We start from the raw sequence: 9,415 nt of genomic DNA on the forward strand, positions 1-9,415 counted from the left end.
GAAGAGAAAGAAAGGGAGGGTGGGAGGCAGAGAGGGAGAGAGAGAGAGAGAGAGAGAGAGAGAGAGAGAGAGAGAGAGAGAGAGTTGTCCAAAGAAACACAGGCACATAGGAGCAACACTAAATGAATTAATAGTGTGTGTGTGTGTGTATGTGTGTGTATGTGTGTGTTAGAAGTTCTTCAAAATCTGGAATCACCTCTACCATCAAAATGCATATAAGTATAACTTATTAGCTATCTTATTTCAGAAGATGGAAGAGACATGCACAAAATCCTACAATGAGTACTTAGTGTTACAAACGTGATTATACATGGACTGAGCATAGTCCTCTAACTCGTTCAGATCTCAGGCTGACTTATGAAACAAATTATAAACAATGCTTTGATCCTCCCCACAGCCTCCATTCAATGTATGATACTTTCGAAACCTCAAGGCATGTCTCTGACACTCTAATACATTAAAGGGAAAAGATAGTTGGAGAAGGATAGCGCCCATTTCTCTTTCCCCACCACCGTACTTATTGGCACACTGCAGTCTACATCTACCTATCATCTACATTTAGGCTATGACCACACTCAAGTTATAGATTAGCTTTGTCTCAGTTACTGGCCAGAGAGAACTCAAATTAGTCTGAGATGGAAAAGAAATCTAGAAATTAGGGTTAACTCCAAAGTGTAATGTGGTTTGTTTTGGTTTTTGCATAGGCCCACAAAATACAAGGACTTTTTGTTTTCTCTGAAGAGAATAAATTCTTAGTGTCGTTGATTATATAGAGGCATTTCTTAGTGCTCTTTTCTGACCTCTTAAAGAATCAGAATACACATGTGGTCTAGAGACTTAAATATTTGAATTAATGTAATGGCATATAAAGAAGGTACATAAATTATGAGCAAGTCAAATTGATGGTTAGATTTGTGGCAGGACAAAGAGGAAATGCATTACATTACATCCATCTTTGAGACTCCATGGCAACGGGGGTACAGGGAGAGGCTGTTTTGAAGAATGGAAAAGCCACTGAAAAGTACAAGCTGAGGACATGAGCATAACAGAGTCATAATGAGATGGTATAAAAGAGTCACCAACACAGGTTAACTATAAAGTACAAGATATATTAAAAACAGTGAGAGGATAAACACATATGATTCCTTTAAAAGACCTCCCCCTAAGCACACACAAAGACACCACCAAAATATTAGCAGATGTTACACAACACGTAGAAAAGCAGAAAACAAAAATCAAAGCAGCACAGTGACTTTTATTCAAGTAAGATTATTTTCCACTGGAAAGAAAAAAAGACAAAGATTTACCATATTTAAAGAATTTGTTTTAAGGAGAAAAAATTACATTTTTCCAGAAACATTGACTGTAAAATCACCAATGGTTTGCAATGCCAGCCCCCACCTGATACTGTACAGCTGAAATGCTAGAACAACAGCCACGAGGTTGCCTAGAAACAACTAAAAATGCAGACATCCAATTCCACAACATCAAGGTCAAGTCATCCAGTTCCAACAACAGAAACTGTAAGCAGATTTTCTTACAATGAAAACCTCTACTGTAAAATGAATCTTTTATTTTGAATTGGCATAAAACTGAAAGATGCTAACAGGATTAATTAAAGATTGTTTTCTTTAAGAATAATACAAGGAGATTTACTAATAAATTCATAAATGAGGGTGAAAGAATATCAGCTCAGATAAAGACATTGATTAAGCGGCAACAGTTTTACAATTGTGGACCAGTACACAATTACAAACCCAAAGGAGAGGGAGGTGAGGTGAAACTCCATAAAACAGAAAGTGGGCTACAGGACTGTAAAGAAGCTAATATGTATGAAGTAGCCTATCTATGGACCTTATGCGTACAGCAAACCCAAGACAGAACCACCAAAAACTGAAGTCAGGGGGGGTTTAGAGAAACAACATACTAGATATAATCAACATAATGGTGCCTAACAGGCCAATTTAAATTTTCTCCTTTCATAAAGTGAAAAGCCAAGCAAATAAAAATGAATAGGGAACAACCAAGGGGTAATTGATTGCAACTTATCTTCAGCCATCTTTTAATTTATAATGTTAATTCATAGTACCAGTTGCCTGGAGTTTAACCCCAGGGTCCTTTCTGAATCAGCTGAGAAGCAGCAGCAGCAGAGGAGCAAGTTACTCTGAAGCAGAAGCTACAGACCTCTGGCTGAGTTAACATTTGTTGCTTAATAGAAGATCACCATTCATTTTCATGGCCATCTAGCCATCTCTCCTATCATTCCCCACACCTGATCCTGAAACCTTCATTCCTCTCTTCAATGTTGCTCTCAGTTCCCTCCCTCCGTCTGCCTCATGATTATTTTATTCCCCCTTCTAAGTGAGACTCAAGCTTCCTCCCTTGGGCCTTCCTTCTTGTTTAGCTCCTTTGGGTCTGTGGGTGTAGCATGGTGCCTGTATTTCATGGCTAATAATGGAAATTTGCAACTGACAGAAGGGTTGAGGAGGTAGAGTGCATATCTTGTACAATACAGAGACCTTGGATAAGGGAGCTGCCCAAGAATCAATGGGGTAACCTTAGCTGTGATTCACAACATTGGGAATATGGAACCTGAAGATGCCACCTCCTATAGCCAGGTACAAACCCCAGTGAAGTGATAGAGACACCAACCTCACCCACAGTACTTTAAATCCAAAATTTATCCTGTCTGCAAGAAATACAGGCATGGGGAATAGAGCAAAGACTAAGCACATGGCTAACCAATAACTGGTCCAACTTGAGACCCATCCCATGGGCAAGCACCAATTCTGGACACTATTAATGATACTTTGTTATGCTTTCAGACAGGATTCTAGTGTGGTTGTCCTCTAAGAAGCTCTACCCAGCAGCTGATTCAGACAGGTGTAGACATCCAAACAATGGATTTAGCTTGGGGACTCTTATGGATGAATAGGAGGGAGAATTGTGACCCCAAAGGGGATAGGAACCCCACAGGAAAACCAATAGGCTTAACTAACCTGGAACTTTGGGAATCTCTGAATCTGAACCATCAACCAAAGAGCATACAGGGATGGACCTAGGCCTCCCAGCACTTATGCAGCAGATGTGTAGCTTGGTCTTCATATGGATCCCAAAAAACTAGAAGGAGGACTGTCCCAAAAGCTGTTGCCTATCTGTGAGATATGTTCTTCTAGCTGGTCTGCCTTGTCTGACATCAGTGGGAGAGGAAGTGCCTAGCCTTGCAGAGACTTGAAGTGCTAGGGTAAGGAGATACCCAAGGGGCTCCTACCTACTCAAAGGAGAAGGGGAGTGGGAAATGAGGGAAGGATTGTGGGAGGAATGACCAGGAGGGGAACAGTGAGTCAGATGTAAGGTAAATAAGTAAAAAATAAAATTAAATTTTAAAGGGGGAGCATACACAATGGATTAATTGCAAGGGTCCTTTTCTCTGTTGTCCAGAAGTCACACCTCTCACTTTCCAGGTGGGAAGGAGGTTTCTAGCTATAACCTTTTATTGAATCAGGAGAAGAGAATCATGCTCTCAGAAGAAAAAAACCTTTACACAAGCAAATAGGCACAAACATACATACATCCATACACACACATTCATCCTGTGAATACTTATTTGTTGGGCCCAGCAATCTGTCTGATCAACTTACATACTTACACAGACACACCTAAAGTTACATACATATACTGGGAGGATGAGAACTATGCTTCAGAAAAAAATCTCTCACAGTATAAAAGTCCAGAATTTGTCAGAGAAGCCAGTGAGGAATGTTACTCAACTCAGACGAAGGTGGAGCATGAAGACACGCACTCAGAAACACCCAAAGTTGACCTCCTCTAGGAAGTATTCCCCAGTGAGGAGCCAACCAAGGAACCAACTAAATACTCCTCCTCTCATTAAATCAGTGAGCTGTGACAGTGCTCTTCCCTCTTGTGTACAAAGCATATCAAAATGTCCCTCTGTTCCACATACTAAGTCAAGTCTTGAAGCACAGAAGTCTATGTCTTGTGATAAATCAAGTGTTGAGTTAACTTCTAAATCTTTCACAAAAACAAAGAGAAATCTGGATCCTTTGAATGCTTCTCCTGTAACTACTCGACTTTGTAAACAGGAGAACAAATCTGATGGCCAAATTAAGTTTCCTTTGGATGATCTCACTAGTCATGATAGATTAAAATTTGTTGTAAATAACAATATGACCTTTTGTCCGGGGATAAAAAAAAAAAAGAGTTCTTTAGAAACCATGAAAACAAAAAAAAGAACAAAGGTTCTCCTAAAAATCCTGTTGGAAAGACTCAACTGCTACCAACGAGTAAGCCTGTAGACTTGAAACTGTCAAATGTAGTACTCATTATCAAGGTAAATAAAATTAGCAATTGCTGGGTTAGGTTGCAGAATGCTCGAGTGCCGGTGTGTAGAAATGGTAGGGCACTTGCAGGATGCTTGTGTACTAGTGTGTAGCTCGGGATGTTTGTGAAGCAGGTTCTTCCTAAAGTGGTCCCACTGCTCTAGCAATTTGGTCTTTCATACTTTCAATAAGGCTACTTTGTTTTTTCTTTATTACTGAAGCATTTAAACTTAACTTTATTGTGATTTCCTGATGCAGGCGTTATAATAACGTTAAAAGACAGTGTTGGCTAGATTTATTATATAAGAAAGGGACATGAGTTTTATTCTGCAGACATGATCTGAGAATACAGGAAGTTGTGCCTCTTGTTTATTCCTTCACATCGGGAACACTGTCCACTAGAAACATCCAATATGTAAAGGGGATGATGAAGTCCTACAAGGTTTGTGTGTTGAATTATTAGTGCTTGTTGTCTTGACCCCAAACCAAGAAGTTAATTGGCCTCAGTGGTATATGAACACTTACTCTTGTTGGGGACAGAGGGATTTGATCAGCATCGCCTATGATTTCACTTGAATTTTGAGTTAAAGATAGTGAATAAAGCAGACTGACAACCACGGTGCCTCATATATTATGATGTTAAGGTAACTGATTAATTTTAAGCCATACTTTGTTTTTAAAGGTAATTTTGATCATATTTTGTCAAATATGATAATGAATTTTTAAGGGCGTATAATTAAACTTGAAAATTTTAATCAAGGTGGTATTTTTCCTATAAAGATGGTTAATTTTAGAATTTGAATTGTTAATGTACCTCTGTACATTTTACTTTGATAAATATCTGATAGTGTTATGTGTTTAAAGGATATTTATTTAGCATAGACATTAAAAATAGCTTCTGGAAAAAAGAGAAAAATAAGCTCTGCCTTTCTATTGCTAAATGAGTTGAATGCAAATCTGTAAGAAAAAAATCTTTGTGTTCTTTATTAAGACTAATAATTCTTTGCTGTTAAGAAAAAATCTGTTATGTCCACGGTAAAGAAAAGCCTGCCTGCTCTTTCTGTTCTCTGCAGCTCCTTTCTCTCCCTTTCTTTCTGCATTCTGCTTACTGCTTTCTTCTTCCTCCTCCTCCAAATTCTGTTCTCTCCTTCTGCCACGTAATGTCATTGTTCCTAGTTTTTTGTACCTTTTAAAGGAGACTAGATCACATGATATCTTTTTCAAAAGTTCACCATAAGTTTAAACATAAATTCAAATCATAATTTGAATAAGAACTTTACAAGAGAGATGTGTACATATGTTTTCATTAAGACTAGTTATCCAGCTAGCCATTCATTATGTGCTCCACAGGTTCACTGAGATTCTAAAACCATAATTTTTGTGTCTAAGTTAACATTGTAGTTTTGTATAGATAAGCCCAGTCAATATATTATCTTCTGTCCTAGCACCTATAATAAGTCATTCACTCTCAGTTGATGCCTTTAGTTAATTGATTTACAGCCCTAAGAAATGTATTCTTTAATTGTGAGTCTGTCTGCTTTCTATCCTAGTGCAAATGGCCTATGACACCTGAAGACTTGCAAAGTTCTAATTGTAGTATGCATATCACAGGGAATCTTAATTGCAGTCTTATTATTAAGGGTTTAATTATTACTAGTATAATATTAGAAATTCTTATAGAATCATCATTAAGAATTAAGAAATCATTTATTTGTCTGTAGAGCATTACTACCATACAATACATCTTCATTGATCTGTAGAAAAATTTGCCCAATATAATACTCAGGGATTATATATTAATTTAATATTTATAGGAATGCATATCAATAGTGGGAATTGATCCTGACATGGCATATCTCTGGCCTTGCTGCAAGGGCTCATTCATCGCATTCTACAATCTACAATGAAACCATCTCAGGAAGATCATCTGCTAGCCTTTAGCCTTTCCTAGATGGCTCCTGACAGCAGAAAAAAATATTAGATTTTACAGTAGTGAAACAGCTACAAACATTTACTAAAAGAGTGGCTAAATATATACCCAAAATTCTATTAATAGATTTAAATATAAAAAAATGTAAAAATGACTTAAACATTTAACAAGGATTTAGAAAGGGGAAAATAGAAACAATTTCAAGAACATTAAAGGAAAAGATAGAGGTGCTCTATCACCTATAAGTGAACACGTGTCTGAAAATGAAGTGGTCAGGAAATCCTACCCCTAATCAAGGATCTATTTGCAATTGTGTAACAATTAAGAGAAGGAAACTCAGTTTTCTTCAATGGCATTTTAGGTTCATCAACCACACTCCAGGGAAGCTCTCATGCTCAGGAGTCATTAGCCAACACAAATAAGACTCCATGTGCTTTGTGTTTTGGGGTGTGTGTGTGTGTGTGTGTGTGTGTGTGTGTGTGTGTGTGAACATATACTTTTTGGTTTGGTTTTATAGGACATTTGTTAAGAGCAAAATGTATGGGAGCATAGTAGCTTGAGAGAGAAAAGTAGGGGAAGATCTGGGAGGAGTTAAGAAAAGAGAAATGGTCAAAATATGTGAAAAATATTTTATTTTATAATTACTGATAACTGGGTCTTGCAAATTAGTGCCACTTAATGAAATCAATGCCTGAGAACATATTAAGGTATTAATCTAGCCCACCATGAGAAGCACGAATAAATAGGCATTCATAGACTACATAAAAAAATCACATTGCAAGATTTCTGGACATGTAAAAATGCATGCTGTACTGGTGGTAAGCAAAACATTTAAATTAGAAAACTATATATCAATTTCCATATGGGAAAATGGGGGTAGTAAATAGCACCATTTTAAATAAAAAAAATGAACTGCTAAAAATAAAGATACAATCTTAAATAGAAACATAATAGAATGAAGAAAATATTGTAAATAATATAGGCAGGTATTCTCTAGATTACAAGTTTTTGATATGTAGCTATATTTGAAATATAAGACACCAAAAAGGGGCATGATAAAGACAACAAAATCAAGGCCAAATACCTGTTTGACTTGTGTCTACTGATTATTTAACAAATATGTAAGTCTGCTAGTCCTTTAAGAATATGAGTCTTAAATTAAGGAGAGCAGGAATTAAGTTGGCTATGTCCCCACAGATCACATGGTATGGCCTCTCTCTTGGCTCCTTGAATATCATTACAACATGGCTGCCAATTTCCTCTACAGTAACTCAAGAAAAGACAAGAAGAAAGGTCATGTTGTACTTTACTACAGCCTCAAAAGCCTCACTGTGTTGTTTGCACAGCATCCTACTTGCAAAACATGTCAACCTTCTCCAATGTGGGAGATGAGTCTGCTAATTTAAACACTGAATGTTGTAAGACTGTCTATTCAAATAACTGATGAAGGCTATACACATTCCCTCTGGTTGGGAAATGTTTGTTGGGTACCTAAAATGTGCCATCTAGAATCCTAGAATACTACTCTAGCAAAATCAATTAAAAAACAATAAAGTTTTAGTTCTTTATCCTGGAAATAAGCTTAGAAGTCTGCTTGGCAGCCTCTATTAGCTACTGATTTCAAATTATAAACACAACACCTGCCCCAGGTCCACACAAATTTCTCACAAAGTTAATATTGGGGACTAACTAACCTAAGAATCACTGATCAGTTCCCTAAAGGCTTATGCTTAAAACCTGTGGAAATTCTCGAAATTGTTACAGTCTATAAACAAAAGATAACTCTTCTATCCACTATCCTTCAGTATGCATTTAACTTTATATACAATCCAAGTAACATATATGTATGGAGTATATGGTAAGTGTCGGGCATTATTCCAAGTTAGAGGGGCATGTATTGGCTTCCTAGAGCAAATGGTTCATGAGTTAGAAGCAAACAAAATCCTAGTGCTTGTTATCAGTGTCACAAGGTGAGTAAGCAGAGCTCATCCGCTAAGGGTACTGTGAACATAGTGGGGTGAGAGGGATAGACTATCCCTCTGAGATAATTCTGGAATTGAGACCTGGAGAAGCCACCTGTTTAATAGGCTAGGAAAAACCATAGTACACCTAGTGTTCCAGGATGGTAAGCATCCAGCAATGAACATTCTCAGGTGACAGTTTGGCTAAGTTGAGGAGTAAAGAAGAAGTAACAGACCTAAAATGCTAGGGACAAATCATTCATGGCCTCAAAGTCTGTGGCAAGGAATCCAGAATTTACACTCAGCCCACTGACACACAAGCAAATGGTTTTCATCAGACAAGTGCCAAGGTCGGGTTTACACGATAGTTTGCAACACATTCTTCTAGATGTGTGTATATGGGGTGCTGTGATTGCACGGCTTGGGAGTAAGAGGGAAGTCAGGGTGAGGAAATGATGTAGGCTGATTTGGCCCATGCAGGGACTGGACCCTTGGTCTGACTAATTAGAACAGTGCCATTTATATCACTCTCTGAAATAAATGTAGCTCTTGCTGCCGTTAGTTGGTTTGCCCTCATTTACTGCAAGTGAAAGGTCTTATTCTTCATGACTCATCCACAAACCCTGCTGATCTCTCTAATTAAAAAGTTTTCAAAGAAGTTGATACATTAGTTATTATGATCCCAGACACACCAGGCATAAATCCTCCCTGCCACCTATATATATGCCAGCACTTCACTGCGGCATCTTTCATCATCATGAGGGGTACTCTTCAATATAATTTTCATGACACCATCTGCCATGCTCTTTTTTCAACCTTTGTTGGTGAAGTGACTCTTCAGTGATTATGAATATGTATCTGGCATCTTTTTAAAATAAATCCTTGACAGAGACTCAAGAGGAAAGCGTCATAAAAAAAAAGTGTCAATTGGCGGTTTCTGTGGACCACAGGCATAGGAGCACGCTGCAGGTTAATCTATTTTACACCAAAATTGATGTCACAAGGAATGGGGGCAAACTGAATTTGTAGCCATCCTAGTCCTCAGCAAATCAACCTACTCATTTCAGTAACCTTTTTAGTCATTGTAATTTTTTTTACCAGTGTAACTGGTCATATGTGGTGAACTATTAAAGGAGAAAAACAAAAGCAATTCTGAAAGTAAGCCATACCTCTATTAACCTTAA

Source organism: Rattus norvegicus, chromosome 4 (assembly GCF_021556685.1).
Source record: "Rattus norvegicus strain SHRSP/BbbUtx chromosome 4, alternate assembly SHRSP_T2T, whole genome shotgun sequence".
Lineage (NCBI taxonomy): Eukaryota > Metazoa > Chordata > Mammalia > Rodentia > Muridae > Rattus > Rattus norvegicus.